Source organism: Delphinus delphis, chromosome 15 (assembly GCF_949987515.2).
Source record: "Delphinus delphis chromosome 15, mDelDel1.2, whole genome shotgun sequence".
NCBI lineage: Eukaryota > Metazoa > Chordata > Mammalia > Artiodactyla > Delphinidae > Delphinus > Delphinus delphis.
Genome location: NC_082697.1, coordinates 78169089 through 78191056, shown reverse-complemented (window position 1 = coordinate 78191056; position 21968 = coordinate 78169089). Strand labels below are relative to the sequence as shown.

Below are 21968 nucleotides of genomic sequence, written 5' to 3'. Positions count from 1 at the left end.
TCGGGAGAAGGAATTGAACTTGACAGAAATGTGAGTGTCCATGACCTTGTCCTTAGAATCCCCACCTCCTTATGAAAAGCAGTCCAAGCAAAAACTCCACGTCTGACTTTGCCCCCTAGATGAAACCAACAAATTTATTATTATTTATTTATTTATTTTTGCGGTACGCGGGCCTCTCACTGTTGTGGCCTCTCCCGTTGCGGAGCACAGGCTCCGGACACGCAGGCTCAGCGGCCATGGCTCACGGGCCCAGCCGCTCCGCGGCATGTGGGATCTTCCCAGACCGGGGCACGAACCCGTGTACCCTGCATCGGCAGGCGGACTCTCAACCACTGCGCCACCAGGGAAGCCCGAAACCAACAAATGTTTTAAATGAGCATTGCCCTTTGTCGAGCACTACTATGCCTCAAGTACTTTGCTAAACATTTTCCTGTATTGCATGCCATTTAATCCTCATAGCAATCTTATGAAGAAAGGACTATCTTTTTTTAAATTTAATTTATTTTTTTATACAGCAAGTTCTAAGAGAGATTAGTTATCTATTTTATACATATTAGTGTATATATGTTCATCCCAATCTCCCAATTCATCCCCCCCACCCCCACTTCCCCCCTTGTGTCCATACGTTTGTTCTCTACATCTGTGTCTTTATTTCTGCCTCGCAAGCCGGTTCATCTGTACCATTTTTCTAGTTTCCACATATATGCATTAATATACAATATTTGTTTTTCTCTTTCTGACTTACTTCACGCGGTATGACAGTCTCTAGGTCCATCCACTTCTCTACAAATGACCCAATTTCGTTCCTAAGAAAGGACTATCTTGACTCCATTTTACAGATGAGGAAGCTGAGGCCCAGAGAGGGCAACTAACTTGGCCTAGGACACAGCCAGTGAACGTGGAGCCAGCTGTCATACCCCAGTCACACGCAACTGAGGGGCAGGGCCTTCTGCCTATCACACTGCCCCCAGTCTCTGCCTGGGTGAGGCTGAAGTGAGGCTGGCTGTTCCCACGCGGAGGAGCAGCCCAGAGGCAGGCCGTGCCCTCCCAGCACTCCACGCCCTCCCAGCACTCCACTTGTTTGTCTGCCGCTCTGGATTCTGCCTGCAGAGGGCAGTCCTGAGCACACACCAAGCCTCGGATCCTTTAGGCACCCCGCCCCGGGGTCCAGAGGTTTCTGGCACTCTACCCCTGGACTTGGGGTCCAGGAAGCATTCTGCCCAGAAGCCAACAGCTCAGCCAGCCAGCCCTTCCTGGGACCAGCTTCCCCTAGCTGGGCGCACTGAGGCCATGCCTAACCCCCCAAACCTCATGGGTCTTTGCAAATGTAATGGAGGGACCATAGGCCAGTGGGCAGAATGAGGGCTATGGAGAGGGTCTCAGCAATGCCACTCACATGCTGCATGTCCCTAAGCAAGTCACTTCATCTCATTATAAAATGAGGCCAATAATACTGCCTTGCAGGCTTCATGTAAGGAATGGTGATAGCCTAGGTATTATGCCTAGTAGATACAGGTGCCTAGTAGACGCTTAACTAGCAGTGCCCATCATCACTGCTATCTGCAGAGACCACACCGTGGTTCACTGAGAGGCTGCAGGAAGGGGGAAATGGAGACTCTGAGGGGTGAACTGCCTTGCCCAAGGTCACACGGTGGTAAGAGCCAGGATTTGAAGTCACCTGGTCAGCCTCCAGACCCTGGCCCTTCCCCTTAGTCACTCTGCCACCCCAGGGCCAGCACAGGGCAGGTGGGGATGTGAGTCTGAGGGGGACCACAAGACAGGGTGCTTCAAGGGGTCCCCAGGCCTCCCAGCGGCAAGGAGGATGAGAGAGTATCCCCAAGAGGCCGGGGCACCATGGGATAGAGGGCATGACTGTGGCCTCATTCCCAATCCCCTGCTCTGGCTGATACCCTCTGTGGGCAAGGCATACAGTGGGCACAAGGGGCCCTCTGGGCTTGGCCTCGGGCTGGGCAGTGTGGACACAGCCTGCCAGGGGGACACCTGGCCAGCCAAGGTCAGCCTTTACCAAGGGCCCGTTGTGTGCCCGGCAGGGCCCCAGTGGGCTTTGCTAGGACCTAGTAGATTCTCAGTCTGAGTCCCTCCATCTAGGCCAGGCACTCCCTGGGGTTGGGGCCTGCCTGGCCTGTTTCCCTCCCCACAGTGTCCAGCATAGCAAGGGCCTAGCACAGGGCTCAGGGCACTGCCATGAACCATCGTGCTCCTCGTGATGAATTAAGATGCACGCTTTGCAGAGGATCGGAGGTGTGCTTCTGACTCCTAGCACGGCTGGTATGGAGGGGAAGGGGGTGGCCCTGGAGGGGAAGGGGGGGAGTCAGGAGGGCTGCCCAGACAAGATGGGACCTGGCGTGTTCAACTGCATCTGCTGTGACCTTCAGCATGTCACTGCCTTCCTTTCCATCCCAGGGGACAAAGGCTGAAAGAGGCACCCGGGCCAAGCCACCGGGAAATAACCTGGGCACGGCAGGGGTGACCAGCCGCTGCACTTCCAGTTTCCCCAGCGCGTGGCGCGCCGGGCCTACGGTCGCTCCGGGCCCCGGTGTCTCCCGGGGATCCTCCCGGAGCCCGCTGAGTGACCTTGACCCTCCGGCCCGGCTCCTGCGCCCGGGTCTCCCGGGGCCGAGCCGCGGCTTTCTAATCCGCCGCGGCCTGACCTGGGGAGGCAGAGGGGCGTCGCGGGCAGCCAGGGGGCGCCGGGGCCGCCCCTCCTGAGGGCCACCCTGGCGGCGGGCGCTGCGGCGGAGCGCGCTCAGGGAGCCGGGCGCGGGGCGGGGGCACGGCGCTCCCCCCGCGGTGCCCAGGCCGGGGCGCGGGGCGGGCAGGGCGGGCTAATCCCGTATGTAAATGGCAGCCAATGGAGGGTGGTGTTGCGCGGGGCTGGGATTAGGGCCGGGGCGAATGGCTGGCAATCTTACTGGGATTACAGAACAAAGAGCCTCCCTGCGCTCCCGCTCTCGGCTCCGCTCCCCGCGCCGCGCCCCGCCCTCCGCCGCAGCCCGCGCCGGGGGTGGGGGCCGCCGAGCGCCAGCCCCCCGGCCGGCCCGAGAGCCCCCGCCGGGCCCCCTCCCCGCCCAGCGCCCCGCTCTCCTCCCGCCCGCCCCCTCCGCCGCTCCGCGCCTCCCTCTGCCTCTCCTTCCCCCATTCTCCTGGATTAATTAAGGAGGCAGCGGCAGGAGTCTGAGTCCTGGCCGCGGGCCGGGGCCGGGGCGCCGCTGGCAGGAGCGCTTGGGGATCCTCCAAGGTAGGAGAAACTTTTGCGGGGGGCGGGCGCCGAGGCCCTTCTCCCCTCTCCTCCCACCCCCCCCCCGGGGCCCCCGCCCCTCCCCCTCAAGGTGTTACAGAATCTGGGTCCGGCTTTTGGGTGCATTGGGAGGCACGTGACTGGGATTATAATTCGGGCCGGGGGAGGGGAGGGACGGCCGCCCCCACCTGCCGGGAGGGGGTGGCAGTCGGGAGCTGTCACCCCCCGGCCCTTCCGGATGTAGGGGCGCCCGGGGCGGGCAGCGGGCGCCCGCAGGCTGCTGCAGTTGGCGAATGAGGTCAGTTGTGCTGCCCAGACGGCGGGCGCCAGTGTGGGAGCGGAGGGGGCTGGGAAGGCCGCGGCCCCCGCCCCCCAATTCCCCCCTCCTCCGCCTTTCTCGGGCTGGGCCGGTCTCCTGGCCGGTGCCCCCCACTTATAGGCTGAGTTCAGGCAGGACTGAACAGGACAGCCAGGCAGGACTGCCCCGGCACAGTGGTTCCTGTTGGGGTCCCTGGGGAGGGGGCTGGCCTGAGTGGTGGCAGCTGAGCTCCTCGTGGGGTGGGGGGAAGGAGACTCAGGATGGCAGTGGGGGTCGCAAAGCTTTCAGAGGAGCAAGTTGGGGATGCTCTGTCTGTGGGTGGTCTCTGAGTTCCCGCATATGGGTGGGGAGGCCCCTGGAGCAGCCATAGGATGTGGATGGGCTTTGAGGATGATGGGCTTAATGCCTTTCCTGGATTCCCCAGCCCCTGCCTGTGGCCAGGGAGAGGGGTGATGCCCCGGCCTGGGCCCAGGGGAGAGGGGGACAGTGCATCTGAGAGTTGCGCCCTCCCGGCATTGCTGGAGGGGGCTCGAGCCCTGGACATCTGGCCCTGTGACCCAGGCTCCCAGGACTAGACCTGGGCTGGGAGGCTCCTGTGTCCACATCATAGCCCAAGTGAGGGAGCTCGGCACGTAGGGTCTCCTTGCCTGGCACGTGGGGAAAGCGATGGCCTTGGGTGGAGTATGGTGCTGTTGACGTGGGGCGTGGGGCAGGCCCGGACAGCTTCTAGAGGAGTGGGCATTTGCGGGGGCTTCTCTTACTGCTCACAGCAGAAGGCAGGGGTGGCCAGAAGCTGCTCTGACCCCTCTGGCCATCGTCTCCCTCGTGTGTCTGGTTGCTCGGTGGCCAGGACTGCTGCTCCCTGGTACTGATCTGGGGCCTCCGGGCTGGGGAGGTGCCTCTGAGCAGCCCATTTATTTCAGCAACGTCATTCCCAAAGGGTAAGGGCATCGACATCGATTATTTATTCAGAGTGAGAGGCAGTGGTGGTGGGGAGGCTGGTGACTGCTGGCAGGGAGGGGCCGGGCACAAGGGCAGAAAGGATGGGGGTGGTCAGGTGGCCATCAGGAGTAGGGGTCCAGGAGGGTGGGGGGTACACTCTGCCTTCTTCTGAACAGGGACCTGTGGACCAAGGGATAGGCCTGGCCCCAAGGGGACAGGATGTCGGAGCCCCCAATCTGCTTTTGGGAGGTGGGGAGCTTAAGACCACACCCCGTTCTGTACCCTGCTCCGAGGGTGACCTAGAAAGTTGTGGTTCTGACTCAAAGGGTCCCAGAGGACCCCAGCGGAGGAAGCGAGGCAGGGTTGGTTCTCGGCCGCCACTCACGGACCACTCGTTCAGAATGTGGGTGGACTTGGGGGGAAAAGGTTGCAAAACTGGGTCTGGGAAGGTAGCATTGTAGGGGCAGGCTTAACCTACTTAGGAGGACCGTTCTCTAGATGCTGGAGGAAGGGTCATTTATTTGCAGTGTGCTTCATCTGTTCGTTTAAGGCAGTCTCCCCGAGCTGGCTAGCCTTCTGACGTGGTTCTAGTTGTTTGATGCTTGGAAATAGTCGGAAAGGCAGATGTAATGATAGGGGTCTCGGAGACAGCTGTTCTTGCAGCCTCCCTGTCTCCAGCAGCCAGGGCGTCCCCAGTTTGGTAATGGCCCAGTTGTTGGAGACCCCGGGTGAGGATCTGAGGGTGATGTGGTGGGTGACAGCTTGGGGCTCTCGTGTCCTAAGCGTGACCTTGGAACCACAGACCGCATCTGCTGGTCCATCCTCCTTCCAGGTTCTGCTTCGTGTCCGCTGGCTCTCGTCTGCCCACCCGCTGCCTCCTGGGCCCATTCTTTGAAACCTGCAATCTTACAGTTTTCCTGAATGGCCTTTTGCACATGCCGTTCCTCTCACCTCAGAGGTTCTTTCCACCTGCAGGGGCAGGGCTTCCTGAAATGGCCCCACTTGGTGAGGATGGGGGATAAGAGCTGTAGAATTTGCCTTTTTCCTCTCCTCTGTCAGGACTCAGCTGGCTGTCATGTCCTCCAGCCGGAAGCCTTCCCAGGACTGGCCAAGGTGCTACCTCTGTGTCCCCATGACATTTCTGTCCTTCCCCTGTCCCAACATTGATCTTAATCAAGAGTTACACGTCCCGATTGTACTAGGGACAGGGCGGGGACTGAGGCTTGCTTTTGGTTCCGTGGTGCCCCAGGGCTGGTCCCCAAATACTTATTGAGTGAATGAATGAATGAAGTCCTGCCCCAGGGTCCGAATTGCTAAGCACACTTTCTCGCCTTGTTCCTGAATTCCCGTCTCTGGGGCAGGTTCCCACAATGGTTGGAATCCCAGGGTCTTTTCCTGAGCTTCCTGCCCCACATCCTCTGGGAGGCTCCTCACCCCATCACCCCAGCCTGTGTCTCCCCCAAACCTGAGTCTGGGGCTTTGCTCCCTGAGCGTCATCCATCCAGCGTCTCTTGATCCTCCGACTCTCAGCCACTTGCGGACATCTCTCTCTTTGATGCCCTGCAGCCAGGACAGAGCCAGGTTCCTTGGGACAGACCAGGAGGGCGTGCCAGCTCCAGGGGTTCTGTGGAGGCCTCAGGGGGCACTGGGAACAGGAGCTGCGGGGTTAATTCACAAGTCCCGGAGAGCAGAGTGAGACCCAGGACCGAGGGCTCGGGATCCCCCGGGAGGATGTGGGGCCTATGAGATGTGACCCCTTGTGGTGACTGGAAGGGAATTCCCGGCAGGAATTCACAAGCAGGGGCAGGTGGGGAGGATTGTTTTATATGGGAGGAGTGAAGGAGACAAACCTGGTCCGAAGACAGTGGCATGTCACCCCTTTGGTGACAGGGTGACAGTGGAGACTTCTGGGTGTAAATGTTGGGGTGTCCAGGTGAGTCCCAAGGGAGCCAGTCTCGCTGGGCGCCCGCCCGGGTTCCTCATTTGCAGGATGTCTGGCTGGGACTGTCTCACTGGGGTTGATATTTCGTCAGTTCAGACTTCGTGCTATGGGTTATGTCTGATGACACAAAGAGGCTCCGAGCGCTGGGGGAGGATGGCGCGTGGGGCACAGCCCTTGTTCACTTCGGGGTGAGGCTTTGCTTTGACCAGGCACGGGCTTGGCGTGAGTGGCGGGGCTGTGCCCGGCAGGGAGCAGAGCTCTCTCTCCGAACTCCCTCCTGGTCCCGAGCTGGGCCTGGCTGACCCACAGCTATTTGTGTGCCCACCTGTCTCCCTCCTTCAGGACCACCTGCTCCGGGCTGCCAGATTTAGCCAGTTAAAAGAGGGACACCCAGTTACATTTGGATTTTGGATAAGCAACAGATCATGCAGTATTGGGGCTCTCAATGACACTAAAAATTTACTTCCTGTTTACCTGAAGTTCAGACTGAACTGGGGGTCTTGTGTTTTTTTCCGGCAACCTTTCCGCTGCGGCCTCTGGGCAGTGAGACTGTTGGGGGCTAGGGAGGGACTCAGGGTGTGGCTGGGGCCTGGAGTTGGGGTCAGGACTCAACCTGAGGGGCGGGGGATGGTCTAGAGCGAGTCTGAATCAGGCAGCGGCGATTCTCATTTCCTCGGTTGGGCTTTCTCCTGTCCGGGGTCCAAGCGTCCAGATCTCCTGTTAGGCCTGGGTAGCGTGGGGCCTCAGGGATCCCCAGGCTGGGAGGCCCCGGCGTTCAGAGTCTTCTGTGCCACTGCAGTCCGTACGGTGTATGAAGAAGTGTCGGGAGGCGCAGGGAGGTTGCCGGGGTCGCCCTGTCTGACGCCGACTTAGGATTTGCAGAGCCAGGCCTGAGCCCTGGGAGGCCGTGTCTCTGGTGCTCCCCTCTCCGAGGCTGGAGATCACACCTCCGGGGCCCCTGGTAGGGGAGGGTCCTTGGTGGGCTGGTCACAGGTTTGAGGGGCTGTCCCTTTAAAGGGATGCCGGGTGGGTACAGCATGCTGGTTGCTGGGAATTACCTCCCCGCTGCCATGCCACCGTCCGAGGCAGAAGCCCCAGCCCCTGTGTTGCACTGAGGCCCCTGGAATGTCACGGGAGGGCCCAAGGCCAGGAGTGACCCACGTCCCCTGCCCCCAGCGGGCTGTGTGTTTGTGTGCGAAGTGGCGATGATGCCCCCGCCCTGCCTGAGCCCGGTGGTTGTGCTGTGGTTTTGGGGGGTTCGGAGTTGCATGGTGGAGGCTCCAGAGGGTGGTAGGTGGGTCACACCGCTGCAGGTCTGGAGTGGAGACGGGGTGGGAAGCCAGAGGCGAGAGGTCCCAGCTTGAGGGCTTGGGGTCCTGGGCAGCTCCTAGGTGCCCGGCCTGGCTGTGTGGTTGGGGAAGGAGGGACAGCTGAGGCCGTGTCCCTTCCTGGCCTGTAGCTGGAGGAGACTCTTCAGGCTGCTTCTCTCCTGGAGGCTTGGGCAGGGCCAGGCCTGTTTGCTGGTGGGGTCTAGTGGGGTCTCAAGGTACGTTTTCTGGCTACTGGCAGAATTGCCCTATGGGGGCGTCTGTATCTGTCCATCCATCCGTCGGTCCCTCCACAAGCTAGTGAGAAACTTGCAGAGGCACCAGGTCTGCAGGGTCTCAGGTCCTGGCATCCAGCCCCAGGCCGGCACGTAGGAAGGGCTCACCCCACGTGTTATCATGTATATTGTCGAGGGATGAGGAATATCTGGTGAAATGCCCAGGGCTTAAGTGTGCCGTCCAAGGAACTCGACCAATGCATGCATTCACATAGCCCAGCCCCTGTCAAGACGTAGAACATTCCATCCCCCCCAAAGGTTCTCTCAAGCCGGTATGCAGCCAGCCCCCTCCCTTCCCCCAGCCCCTGGCAACCCCTGATCTGGTTTCTGTCTCTGTGGCTTCACATCCTCTGAGCGTCATATAAATGCAATCACGCAGTACGCAGCCTGCGTCTAGCTTCTTCCGTTCCGCCCAATGCATTGTCGGGGCATCGGGAGCTGGTCCTTTCGGTGGCTGCGTAGTACTCCACGGCACGGCTGTACCACAGAGCTCTGCCACTCTTCTCGTGGAGGAGAGCTGAGCTCCGGCTCGGGGCCGCCCAGAGGAGGGGGTATCTTTTCCTCATGTTCACAAAGACACCCCCTCCCCACCCGCTTTGAGAGCTGACCCTGAGCCAGGATCGCTGCACACTTCTGTCCGCAGAGCTGGAATTTCATCCTCCGTTTCTGGTGACTTGCACAAACGGGGAGCTCCCGATGAAATTACACCTGCCTGCAGCCGCCCTCAGGGCTGCAGTCTTCCACCCGCCCAATGACCAGGTGGCTTCCTGGACAATTGATGCTCTGGGGGCAGAGGGTGAACCTGAAGGGAGGCAAGCTTTCTGTGCCCGGTGGTGTCTTGCCTGTCTCTGTGTGCCCCACTCCCCCAGGAGTCTGGGGGTCTCTGGCAGTGAGTCCCTGGTCTCCACTTCTGCGGCTCTATAGTTTGGGATACAAATTCTGTGTTTTCCTGAAGCAAGCGGATATGGAAGGAGGGCAGGCAGGAGCCTGATTTAGGGTCAGACAGAATGGGACTGTGTGACCTCGGGTGGGTGACACCACGTCTCTGTGCTTCGGCCTGGGCATCTGTGAACAGAACAGAGCATCTGGTTTCCAGGGCCAGCATGAGCCTCAGCAAGGGGTCACACAAGCTGCTGGGCTTCCGCAGAGCCCCGGAGGGCACGGGACCCCGCGGGGGAAGGAGGTGGGGACATGCGGGCTTCCAGCACCCCGTGTCCCCCTCTGAGTTGGAGTAGGGCCACTTCTATCCAAGTTACCTGTTAGGGCTCTGGATAAAACGTTGGTTGACACACATCTGAGATCCACAGATGTGCTGAATGTCCGTGTGGACGGCAGCACTGAGATTTCGGTTGGTCCCAAGCTTCTGGTCAGGCCGATTCCAGCTCTGCCGCCTGCCTGCTGTGCGTGGCTTGGAGGACGGCCAGTCTGCCGAGCCTCAGTTTGACCATCTAGAAAATGGAGGCAGCGCTGCCTGTGGGCTCATGAATGGCGGTCCCTGAGTGAAGGGGGGCTCCCCCAGGGGTCGTGGCTTCCTAAGGAAAGGGAGCACCGTGGGTGACAGCAGCATGGCCTATGGGTGTCTTGAGAGATTTGGGGGGTTTTAACTGTTTCTTGTGAGGAAGTCATTGACTTTTCCTGATGAGCCAGCTGCCCCCCCCTCTACCCCACCATTGTCCCCTCCCCCATGTCCTCAAAAGCTGGACCCCTGAGTCCCAGCCTTGGGCTATACTCGGTGGAGGGACCATGGCAGGCTAGCCCTGTGCAGAAGGGCCCTTGGGTGGCTCCCTGGAGCAGGCAGGACTCCTGCCTGCCCACCCACCCAGCCAGCTCCAAGGTGGTCCTGGCGGGCTCCAAGGGGGTCTTGTGACTGGGCCCATCTGGTGTCTCATGTTTATCCAGGAGCTGGTTTTTCAGGTGTGGTGGCTTTCAGCAGAGAGGCCCAGCTTGGGAAAGGTAGGGCCTCTGGGAAGGAGCTAGGTGCCCCTGTTCTCCACGTGTACCCTGGCTGGGGGGTGCGTCCTCTGGGTGGATAGGCTAACCACATCCTCCCTCTGATCCTGGTCCATTGCCCACCCGCCTGCCTGGAGCCAGCCACTGCCTCAGATGCTCTGTTCTCTGCACATCCAGGGCGGGGAGATGCTCCTGGACACCCTGGGTGGGAGGCCAGTGCCCCTCCTTGGGGGCAGGCTCCTTTGGCTTCCTTAGAGCTTCCCCACTTCCCAGCAGGGTGCCGTTTAACCATCAGAGCCTTTGAAACCAGACAGGCAAGGGTTGGAGCCCCAGTTCTACCCCTCACCTGCTGTGTGACTTCAGACGAGTGACCTTACCTCTCTGAGCCTCACCTGAACAAATGAGTGTGGTTATCCCTGCGTGACAGGGTTCTTGGGAGGATCCGCTTGTTCAGTTGGGAGAAGCTGGTGCCCATCCCAGTGAAGAGTGTTTTCTCAACTTGTCACACGATGATCCCAGAGGCTGGCCCTTGGAGAGCTCCAGGCCTGCCCAGAGAGGACCTGGCCGCCACCATTCCCTGCTCTGCTCTTGCCTCCTCTGCCCGCGGCGCGTGGGCTGTGCTGAGTCTCTGTTTCTGTAAGCTGGGAAAACCCCAGGGGTAGAAGTGCTTAGTCCCCTTGGCGTGTCCACCTCTCACACCCTTGGGGTGGGTGATCAGGCGTCCCGATGCCAAGTCCTACCTTGGTGCTGGGCTGCCCAGGGGTATGGGCCCCACCGTACTCCCCGGTGGGCCTGGGGGCAGCCTGCAGGAGGTGACTGGAGGACGGGTGGGATTCAGGAGTAGTCTGGGGTGGGCATTCTGGGGTGGGGCGAGGTGGGGGCAGCAGTGTAGGAAAGGGTCCAGAGATGGGAAATGACAGTCCAGAAGGTCTTCCGCGGGGACCAACTTGGGGGGGGGGGGGCTTGTGTTGGGTCCAGGTGAAGACCTTCATCTGATTGCCTCACTCCCAGCCAGGCCCTGTCTGTTCCTATGAAAGCCATGACGAGCTTCATCAGTTTTCAGAACATACTGCTTTCCCGTCTTGCTTCACAATGTGCTATTGCTTCTCCTTTAAACACGTTTTCCCGCTCCCCATCCATTTCACTGGGCTAATTCTTGCGGGTCCCAGCTTGGATGTCACTTCCCTCCGGAAGCCTTCTCTGATGTCCCCTCCCGGGTCTGTGTTAAGTGCCCCTCCTCTGTGTTCCTACAGCTCAGCGCCCCTCGCCTGCCGTGTTCCAACTGGCCTTGTACGTGTCTGTCTCCCTCCAATGAGACAGGGCCATGCTGCCCTGTCCCTCTGCATCCCTGCCCCCAGCTCGCTGCCTGACACAGTGAGTGTCCTGTACCCACTTGTTAAGTGAATTAGAAGCAAGCTGGGTGCCAGGACATTTGGGGCGGGGCCTTGGAAGGTCAAGGGGCTTTTCCACCCTTCCATCCCAGCTCTCACAGGCTCACCCCCTCGTCCCCAGTTGCTGCCTCTGCTGGCCTGGCTGTGCCTCTCAGAGGCATCCGGGGGGTAATGGCAATGGTGGTGGGGGGCACTGTGTGCAGACCAGTTTGGGGGGTTCCCCCTCCGTGAAGGGCAGCTGGTGCGTGTGGAGAGAGCACAAGTGTGAAGCCTCAGAACAGTTAATCCCCTGGATTATTTAGACACACGCTTTTGTGCGTGCACGTGCGTGTGCACACATCTGTGGTGATCCAGAGGCCGCTGGCAGCGACCGTGCCCAGGAACTTGACGTTTAGCTGAGTCCTGACCGCCAGCCTCAGACACATGCCGCCCAGTGTGCGGAGCCCCCTCCAGTCCCGGCGGGTGGCACAGGGGCGAGACCATCAGTTAGGAGCGTGTTGGCTCCAGGTAATAGAAAGCCCAAGTACAGAGGCGTCAACAAAGAGGGGTTTATGTATCCCCCCCAAGAAGAAGCCTGTGGGTAGGTCCTCAGAGCCTCGGGTTGGGGCTCAGTGGTGCCTTTAGGGACTTTGTTCTCTTCCTCTCTAGCATGTTGGATTTTTTTTTTTTTTAATTATTTCCTTTAAAATGCACACTTCAGGACTTCCCTGGTGGTCCAGTGGTTAAGACTCCGTGCTTCCACCACAGGGGGCCCGGGTTCGATCCCTGGTCAGGGAACTAAGATCCCATGTGCTGCATAGTGCGGTCGAAAAGAAAAAAAAAAGTAAAATGTACACTGCAGTGTGTTTTCATATATTCATAAAGTTGTGCAGTGTTCTCCATGGTCTAATTTCAGAGCATTTCATCACTCCAAAAAGAAGTCCTGACCCATTAAGTAGATACACACGCACTCATCCCCTGGCAACCAGTCGGGGTCTGTCTTTCAGGATGTGACTTCTGTCCAGGGCTGGGGCCCAGAGCTTCTGTGGGAGCCCCCGTGCCACCTTCCTGAGGCACCCTTCTCCCTCCCCTACTCCTGAGCCTCCTGGATGGGACGTGCCACAACCCTTAGAGCTGGAGGGGGCCTCTTTTCCTTTTCAGATGGAGAAGCCGAGGCCCAGGGCTGGGAAGACACGTGGCTAAGGTCCCAGAGTTACAAGAATCAGGATCCAAAACCACATCTCGTGACTCTTGGTCCAGGGCTCCCTGTCCTCCGGCAGGTGCCCCGGAGCCTCCCCGGGCTTCCTCTTCCGGAGGCTGGGTGGACGCATTGAGGCAGAACAGCTGGCGGGAGGTCTGGGGGCAGACCGTGGTGAGGGGGGTGGTGGTAGGGGAGTGAGAGTGATCAGGGTATGGGAAACACCCCAGATGAGGAGAGGAGAGTCCGCAGCGGGACCTGGCGGCTGTAGATTCTGCTGGGAGGCAGGAGGCAGGGGGCTGCTGAGGAGTTGATGCAATGGAGTGTAGGCTGATGGCCCCTGGGACCAAGCAGGAGAGAGGGGCACCGATTCCTGCCCCCGGGAGCTCATGGTGTCACCTCGGGGAAACCTCAAGCCTCCTTATGTGTCCAGGGTAAATCCCAGCGGACACCATCCTTGGGATCTGTAGAGTGGGGCTGACGAACTGGAAGGACTGCCTAAAGAGACCCCTGGAGCCCGGGGGCAGGGGTGGGCAGGTGGAGTATCGTGGGTAGTGACGCTCCTGGTACGGGTGGACCCAGTCTTGGTGATGCAGGTGCTACATTCATCTGGTGAGATGTTGAGTCACTGCCTGTGTGGGCTGCGTCCGTCCTCACGGCGCTGCCGAGAGCTCTCGAGGCTTCCGTGAGCAGGTGGGCGTGGCACAGAGCTGGCGCTGGCTAAGGTCCGGGTGCCCACCACCCACCTTGGGGAGCCAGTTCAGAGCTATGTCAGTCCCACCAGGGTTCTCACCCTGCAGGCCTTGGAGGGCCAGGACCTGCAGGGTGAGAGGGAGGGGACATAGGGATGCCAGGGGCAGTGCCTGGGACCCCTCCCTGCCGGCCTGCCCTTCTGCAGGGACAGAACTTTGGAAGAGGAGTGATTTTCTCATCCCAGGCTTCAGACAGGGTTTCTTTTTTGGCAATGAAGCCAGTGCCTCCTTGCTCCCATTTTCCTGGCTTGGTGTCTGCTGTTGCAGACGTGAGGGCAGACTGGGCGACCCCACGTCACGGAGGGCTGACAGCTGCCAGGATCTCCACCGTCTCCACAACTCATCCCAACGTCCCGGAAGGTCCGCGATCTTGGCACCGCCCTCCGCCCTGTTTTTGGCTCAGAAAATTACATCTCCGTATCTGTAGGGTCCCTTCTGGTTGTCAGAACCCATGATGACTCCCACGCTGGGCCTCACTGCGACCCCAGAAAGGAGGCCCGGCCGCTGTCCTGAAGCCCCTCACTCTCTTGAGGGAGGCAAAAAAGACAGTTTGGAATAACGAACCAAGGGAGGACCCCTCAGCCTTTCTGCAGATACCCGCGCGCGAGCCGCTGGCAGTGAGCCGCGCTTGGGGGGCTGCTCAGGGGAGGTGTGTGGGTGTCGGGCCCGTGTTTGCTTCTGGCAGGCTTTGCTTTGAAGCTGGCCCCGAAGTCTTCCTGCTGTGTGACCTTGGGCAAGCTACTCAGCGTTTCTGAGCATCTGTGTCCTCATCTGTCAGATGGGTAGAGTTGTGCTTGGAGGGTTGCTGTAGGGGGTTGAAAGAAGGATGCTAACAGCACCGCGCTGGGTGGTCACACATAGCTGCTGCTAAGGATGGCCGTACTGTGAGGCTTTGTGGAAAAGTGAGGTTCAGCCAGGACCCAGGCCAAGGTGGGATTTGGATAGAAAGACTCCGTTGGGGCCTGGCTCTCACCTCCCACCACTGCTCTGTGAGGAAGGAAGGAGCAGGGTGCCATACGTGTCTACGGGAGGAGGAGACTGAGGCCCAGAGAGGGGAAGCAGGTTGCTCTACGTCACACAGCCCCGGCAGGTGGCACACCGTCAGTTAGACCCAGATCTCCCAAGGGCTGGCCCTGTGCACGCTCCCGAGACCATGGGCTTTTGGAAGGGGGGGGTGCTGCCCATCAGCAGTGATCAGGCCCTAAGGAGGGAATGGTGTGACCTGGGCTGGGTTCCTCCAGGCTGTCCGCGTCCCTGGGGTTGGGAGAGAAGGGCAGGCACGGGTCACTTTATTGGCACTTTTTTTTTTTTTTTTTTTTTTTTTGCAGTACACGGGCCCTTCACTGTTGTGGCCTCTCCCGTTGCGGAGCACAGGCTCCAGACACGCAGGCCCAGCAGCCATGGCTCACGGGCCCAGTCACTCCGCGGCACGTGGGATCTTCCCGGACGGGGGCACGAACCCGTGTCCCCTGCATCGGCAGCTGGTCTCTCAACCACCGCGCCACCAGGGAAGCCCGTGGGGTCACTTTATTGAATCACATCACCTGGCTGGAGCTTTAGGGGAGCCCCAGGTTGTCCCCGGTAGATCGAGGTAGCTGGGCTCCCCTCGCCCAAGTGAGGGTGGAGATGGGGGCATGAGTTTGGAGAAGGAAGTGGTGTCTGTGCACCCACCTGAGTACACACAGGAGGGGAGGGCCAGGGAGAGGAGCGGGAATGTGGCCTGGAGCCCTGGCTCCCCCTGGCTTGTGCGGTGGAGGGCGGGTCACCTACACGCTGGGCCTCAGCTGTCCAGCGTAGGACGGATGATGATCTAGATCCTGCCCCGCTCCCAGGGTGCAGGGGCCTCCGATGTGATGGTGTGTGAAAGCAGCTGTGGCCGGGGAGGGGTGACTGGTGTGCACCTGTGTGCGGGAGCCTGTGAGTGTCCCGCCACAAAAGAATGCGTGTCATCCCCTGGGGACCTGGTCATTGATGTGCACCAACCCCCTTATCCTGCAGGGGCAGGGATTCACCATGACACCCCCGGGATGGACCATGTGGCTCCATCCCGTGTGGCTCCATCTTCCCCGTCTGGTGGCGTTCCTCGTCTAGAGCACACAGTGGGTCTGCAGGTGACACTTAACTATTTGTGAAAGGAATGAATGGGACTTGGGGCACCAGCACGTGTCAGCCATGAGACGTGTGCATGAGTGTGCGGACAGAGGGTGCAGGGACCTGGGGAGGCAGCAGGTGCAGTTGACAAATACCTGATGAGTGGACCTCTGAATGGGGGTGGCCTCCTCTCTCATGTGTGGGTCACCATTTATAACCTTCGGCTTCTCTTTCCCCGCCTGGGAGCTCTGGGGTGGGAACTGGGCCTGAGTCACCCCAGTTCTAGGTCTGTGTCATAACAGGTGCAGTGAAAATACTGTGCAATTAGTTAGGGTCCTGTGGCATCCTTCAGGTGGTTAAGGGGCTCAGGGGGGTAGACAGGCCCAGGACTAGGACTGGGGGAGCCCCCGGAATGGGGAGGGCAGGAGGAAAGGGTCCTGGAGTGTATGTGGTCAGGATTTAAAGGAGCAGGAACAGGGGACTTCCCTGGTGGTCCAGTGGGAGCTCTGCGCTCCCGTTGCACGGAGCCCGGATTCAATCCCTGGTCGGAGACCTAGATTCCGCATGCATGCCGCAACTAAGAAGTTCATCTGCTGCAAATAAAGATCCCATGTGCCGCAAGGAAGATCCTGTGTACTGCAACTAAGATCCCTGCGCAGCCAAAATAAATAAACAGATCGATAAATAAACCATTTTTAAAAATAGAATGAAAGAAAGGAGTAAGAACAAGAGGGTGGGGGGGCTGGAGGGCATCCAGGTTGGGGGTAGTGCCTGTGGACAGGCCGGAAATAAGGAAGGGGTGTGAGGGGGCGGGTGGCTCAGATGACTGCTCTGGAGTGGATCAGGGCAGGTATAGAGGCCAGATGCCGGGGAGGGGTCGTGGTGGTCCTTCCATCTGGAGCTGAGAACTTCTAGCCCAAGTTCTCCACTTACAGATGGGGAAACTGAGGCTCAGAGATGGGTGGTGCCCAGGCTCCACTTCAGGGTGTCATCAGGAGTTAGAAGCTAGGTTCCTTCCGATGGGTTCCTGGGACCCTTGCTCCACACCCCTGGTGGCTCACAGGTCAGGGGGCCGGGTTGAGTAGAAGCCAGAAACAGGAGGAAGGAGGGCGGGGCTGGGCTGCCAGTTGGGGTGGGGGCCCGTGAGCGAGCCCGGCGGCCCGATTAGCTCACCCACAGGTGACTAGCTTTCTTCCGCCCAGCCTTTTCCCGACAAGGCAGGGCCTGGGGCTCCTTGTCCAGGTTTCTCATCCTTCTGAGAAGGCCTGTTTACGTCTGGCAGGGGGGCTCTCGGGAGATGCGCCCGCCCCAGGGGCTGGTACCTCCTAGCTTCTTCCCACCGTCTCCTGACACCCAGCTGAGTGCCAGGCCTGCATTTCCCACCCAAGTCCCCCCAGCACGTAGGGGAACACAAGGGTCCTTGTGCTGCCCGTCAGGAGTCCCGGGTGAGCTGGCCTGGAGATGATGAGACGGGTGATGTCAGGGGGAGACAGCCACTCAGCAGGTGATGTCAGCGCGAAGCCGTCATCGCCATCATCTCGGCTGCCTCTTTAACGAGCCCGTAGGATCTCCAGGCGCGAGCCAGACGCTTTTCACACGTTATGTCACACGTGATCCTCTCGATGCCGGGAGCGGCGCGTTTGGTGGTACCATTTCGCTCAGGAGGAAACGCGTGGAGGGTTTGGGTGCCCGATGGAAGTCACAGGCTGGTGATAGCTGGGTGGACTCCTGATCCCAGCTTTGCTTGACCCAAAGCCCAGGCACTTGCCCCCTCCTCACGCCGAGAGGGGCAGCCAGGGCAGCAGGGGCACTCGGGCCGGCCGGGTGCAGGCGTGGTGGGGTTGGACGTGCCGGGGCAGGGCCTTGGATGCCAAGGATGGTGGAGTTTGGCTCCGCTTGGTCTCCTCTCCCTCTCTCTTCAGGCTTCTGGTTCCTTTCAGTGACTCATTCATCCACCCAGCAAGTATCATGGACTGCCCGCTGTGGTTCTGGGGGACAGCCGTGAACAAAACAAAACCCCCTCCCCACGTGGGCACGTCCTGTTGGGGCGGCTGGTGAGACCAGCACTCTCTCTGCCTCCCTGGCTGGTCTTTGGGTCCGGCCTCTGCTGACCGGCACACACCTTCCTGTCCGATGGAAAGAAGCGGCTGTGGGGTCGGCACTCTTCATTGTCCTGGGTTGGCAGAGGGCTTGGCACAAGGGTTCTTGGGCCTGTGTCCTGAACTCGGAGGCTTTGGGGTCCATCTGGAAGGACCCGGGAGGCCTGGTCCCCAGCGGAGACTGTGTCTCCATCCAACCCGATTGGTTCCAGGTTTGCTCATCCTAAAGGATGAAGCCCTTCTGAGCCCTCCCCACCCCTCCGTTCTCGCCCACACCCCACGGCCTCCACCTGCTTCCACTCCTCAGCCCTCTACATCTGCTCCCCGGGGGTCACCCATTTGCCGCGCCTCCCACCCCCGTGTTTGTGTTCCTCTAGGCTCCTTGGCCAGCCTCCTGACCTCTGATCTCCACCCTTTTCCCCTCCCCTGACTCTCTGACTCTCCCTTGTCCTCAGTGCCCCTGACTTCTCCCACTATGTTCTCCCTGGCACGCTAGGCCTTTGCTGCTGCCCTGCCGCATGTCTTGCACATCTTGTCCCTTCTGCCCAGAGCTCCCAACCAGCCCAGCCCCTGATCACCCACGGGTTCCAGGTGTCCCTCGGGATCCCAGAGTCAGCCTCTAGGCCTCCTGTCCTCCTCCCTCTGTTCCCTGCTGAGCTGGGGGCACCCTCATCCGCTCTCTCAACAGAACCAGAAAGCCGGGTGTCACTCCGGGCGCCTCCCTCTCAGGACACCCCCATCCACTCAGTCACAAAGTTCTGCCCTGCCCAGTGATCACACCCCTCCTCTCCTCTGCCCCACTGCCACCATCTGCCTCAGACGTGGCCATCCCTGGCCTGGACTGTTGCAGAAGCTTGGTAGCTACCAGATCCCCATCTCCAGTCCTGCCCCCTGTAGTTCACCTGCCAGGAACCCCTAAACTAACCTTGTCTTGCCCCCGCCCCAAACCTGCCGGTGGTTCCCATCCCCCAAATGATGACCGTCCAAGGTCCTTGACCTGGCCCCAGCAACCATGCCCACGTCTTCACCCACCACTTCCTGCCCTGCCCTGGACATTCCAGCCACGCAGAGCCAGGCCCGTCCCCACTCAACCCAGCGCTCGGCTCAGGCTCGACCAAGACACATGGGCGGCCCTGGCTGGTGGTTGGGTTTCCTTCAAATGGTCCTGCCGTATTTGCTCAGCATTTTATTCCAAGGAGGTGGGCCCTGCGGGGGGCAGAGCAGTCATCCCCCTTGTAGGTGAGCGGTGCCTGGGTATTGCTGCCCGGGCTTTGCTCCTCCCCTGCAAACTCCTGCTCCCACGTGACATGACACACTGCAGTCAGCTTGGGTATCGCCTCCTCCAAGGAGTCTTCCCTGATTCCGCCTTCCACCATCCTGTGCTTCTTGTGTGTCACTTTTTACCTTTGACGGAAGTATAATTTACTTAACAGTAAAATGCATAAATCTTAAGTGTCCAGCGTGATGAGTTTTAACCTACGTATATGCCCCGTATAACCACCACTCAAATCAAGGAGTGTCACCCTGTGTTTAATCTCTTTCTTTCTAAGTCTGTTTTATCGTAACTATCCTATCTCCTCCCAGCCTGGGACTCTCTCTAGGGCAGGAACACCTGCTGTCTGTCCCAGTGCTCTGTGGAATGAAGTGTGATGGTTTTGGCGTGTGTGCGCATATGGTCATGTCCCCACATGCGTGACCATGAGTTGGGGGCGGGGTGTGGCAGAGGCTGTGCCCATGGGAACTGGTGCATTTTGAGCCTGGCTGGGGGCCCTGCTGCGAGGCCAGATGCCCCCTCCTCAGCTGGGAGAGTGCCTGATCTCCGCTCCCCAGCCCAGGGCCTCCGCAAGGAGCGACGCCCCGCCCAGAGAGGCCCCTGCGGGCTGGCAGCCTGGAGATTAGTCTCCAAGGCCACGACGCCAGTTGCCATGGGCACGCGGGCCCAGTCAGGATTGCGATTCCTCATCCTGGTCACGCAGGCGGTGGCCGCCCCTGCCTGCCCGCCAGGAGCCGGGCTTTAAATAACGAAATGGAAACCTGACCCCCGGGGAGCTGTCTGCCCACCGGAGCCTGGCCTCCCCTCCCGCTGGGACAGGCCCCTGAGGCGACCCAGACACCCGCACACTGCCAACAGCACCTGCCCCGTCCCCTCTGGGGCAGAGCCTGGGTTTGAGGGTTCCCTTCGTTAGCTTAGCGCCCTGAGCACAGGCGTGGCCCTAGCCTGGTCCTCGGGAGCCCGCTCTGAGAAGAGAGCTCACCTTCATGAGCCCCCCATCCCCACCTGAGAGGGCTGAAGCCCCACTTTCCAGAATCCAGGGCTCAGCAGGGGCGGGGCTTCCCACGGCCAGGCCCCAGCTCCTCCTCCAAGCGGAAGGCGGGGAAGGCAGAAGGCCTCCCTCGTTTCCCCAGGAAGCAGCGTGATGCACGTGTTTGCCCTTTGCCCGGGCCTGGGCTGCTTTCCTGTCCCGGGGGTGGGGCAGCACGTGGGTTGGTTCTTTAAAAAACTTTTTTTTTTAAGAACGAGGTTTCTGTTATTTCTTTCCAAATTGCAAAAGTCATACTCCTCACTGCAGATCATTTACAAAACGCAGAAGAGTAGAGGAGAGCAAGTCACTCGTGGATGCCGCCCACGGAGATGAAATGTCTCCAGTCTCCATCCCAGGCTTTTCCGCGAGGTCATTAGTCTGTATGATGCTGGTTTCAGCTCCGGTGGGGCACTTAGGTTGTCTGCCGTTTCCCTTTTTTGTGTGTTGGCGTGTGTATTTACGGATGTAGGACATGCTTTGGTGAAATGTTTTTGTACATAAATCTTTGTGTTTTGGATAATTTTCTCAGGATAAATTGTTAGGGAGTTCCCTGGCGTCCAGGGGTTAGGGTTTCACACTTTCACTGCCGAGTTCAATCCCTGGTCAGGGAACTAAGATCCCGCATGCCTTGCGGCTCGGCCAAGAGAGAAAAAAAAGGATGCATTGATTAAAGGACTGGGTCAAAGGGTGGGAACTCGGTTAAAGCTCTGGAGACGTGTCAAGACAACTTTCTTGTGTGTCGCGTAACTGAGGATCCCGAACCTGTCTCTTTAAAGCGGTTTATTGAGGGGGGACAAAGCTATTTATTACGTCAGCAGCTCGGTAAGTGTTAGAAAGCAAGTCACCCAGGTAACTACCCAGATCAAGTTTGGAGCATTCCCAGCCCCCCAGAGGCCTCTATCATGCCCCCTTCCAGCAGCCAGCCCACCCCACTTCCCTGCCAACATGACCACCATCCCAACCTGTAACGTCCGTCAGAGTTTGGCCTGTGTTTGAACCGCACATAAAAGGAGTTCTACCGCGTGACCTTTCGCACCTGGATTCTTTCATCATCTTGGAGAGACTCGGCCGTAGCATGGCGTGTAGCTGTGTTTTGTTCATACATCTGATGTCTTTTTCACCAGACCAGGCATCAGGGAGAATGCATTGGAGGCAAACACATGGGCAACGCACTGAAAGCGGGATACCATCTGGATTATCGCCCGTTTTCAAAGACATAAAGCGTGTCTCCCTAAAGGCCCTACTCTGGTGAATAAGAAAGACTCTGCAACCAGCACAGCACTGACGCTCATGGGAGAGCACGCCGTGTTATGGGATGAACTTGCACTGAGTGTGCAGGCGTCTGGGGTACAGTCCGTCCCCTCTGGGCCTTGGCTTCCCCAGAAGCACGTGGAGGTGGTCAGATGGGGGTCCATCCAGCTCTGAGTGCTATGACATTGTATACTTAAAAGCACTAAGAGTTTCTTTTCTAAAGTGGGTGAAGTTTGGTCTCGCCATCCTGTTTACCAACTTGCTTCACTTTCTACATAAAGTAAATGTGAGCTGTCTTCCACCTCTGCCCACGTTACCCCGAGGCCAGGTGACTTGACGGAAGGATCTTTGCAGATGGTGCCCGTCTGTCCTTTAAAAACTTGCACAGACCCTCTCTAAGAGGCCTTGATAAGTGGGCAACTTCCACTTGAAAACCCCCAGGGACGGGGAACCCCGGGGCCCACGAGGCTCCTGGTCTTCCATTTGGAGACAGCCCTCCTGTGGGGTAGCTTTTCCTGTGTTGAGTCAAAGCCTGTATCCCTGTAACCTCTACCAGTGTGACGTGAATGCACATGGACTAGTGGGGGGCTTCAGGAGCCAGTCACGAATCAAAGACTGGGGAGATGATGGGCATCACCAGGCCTGGCATCATGGGTCCCCTTGATAGCGCTCGGTAAATGGTAGGAGCTACTGTTAGTCTTCTTATTACTTTTTTAAAAATATCATTCCTTATTTTTTATTAATTAATCAATTTATTTTTGCTGTGTTGGATCTTCGTTTCTGCACGAGGGCTTTCTCTAGTTGCGGCAAGCGGGGGCCACTCTTCATCGCGGTGCGCGGGCCTCTTACTATCGCGGCCCCTCTCGTTGCGGAGCACAGGCTCCAGACG

The 21968-nt window shown here is 59.2% G+C and overlaps 1 protein-coding gene across 5 annotated transcripts in view; it reads left to right on the top strand.

Moving 5' to 3' along the window:
- The first annotated feature begins 3023 nt into the window (after nt 1–3023).
- Nucleotides 3024–21968, top strand: part of GTF2IRD1 (GTF2I repeat domain containing 1) — a 111747-nt gene continuing 92802 nt past the window's right edge. For all 5 annotated transcript variants that reach the window (XM_060033135.1, XM_060033132.1, XM_060033134.1 and 2 more), the window contains exon 1: nt 3024–3259. The gene's annotated coding sequence lies outside the window, so the exon portion shown is untranslated. The remainder of the gene's footprint in view (nt 3260–21968) is intronic.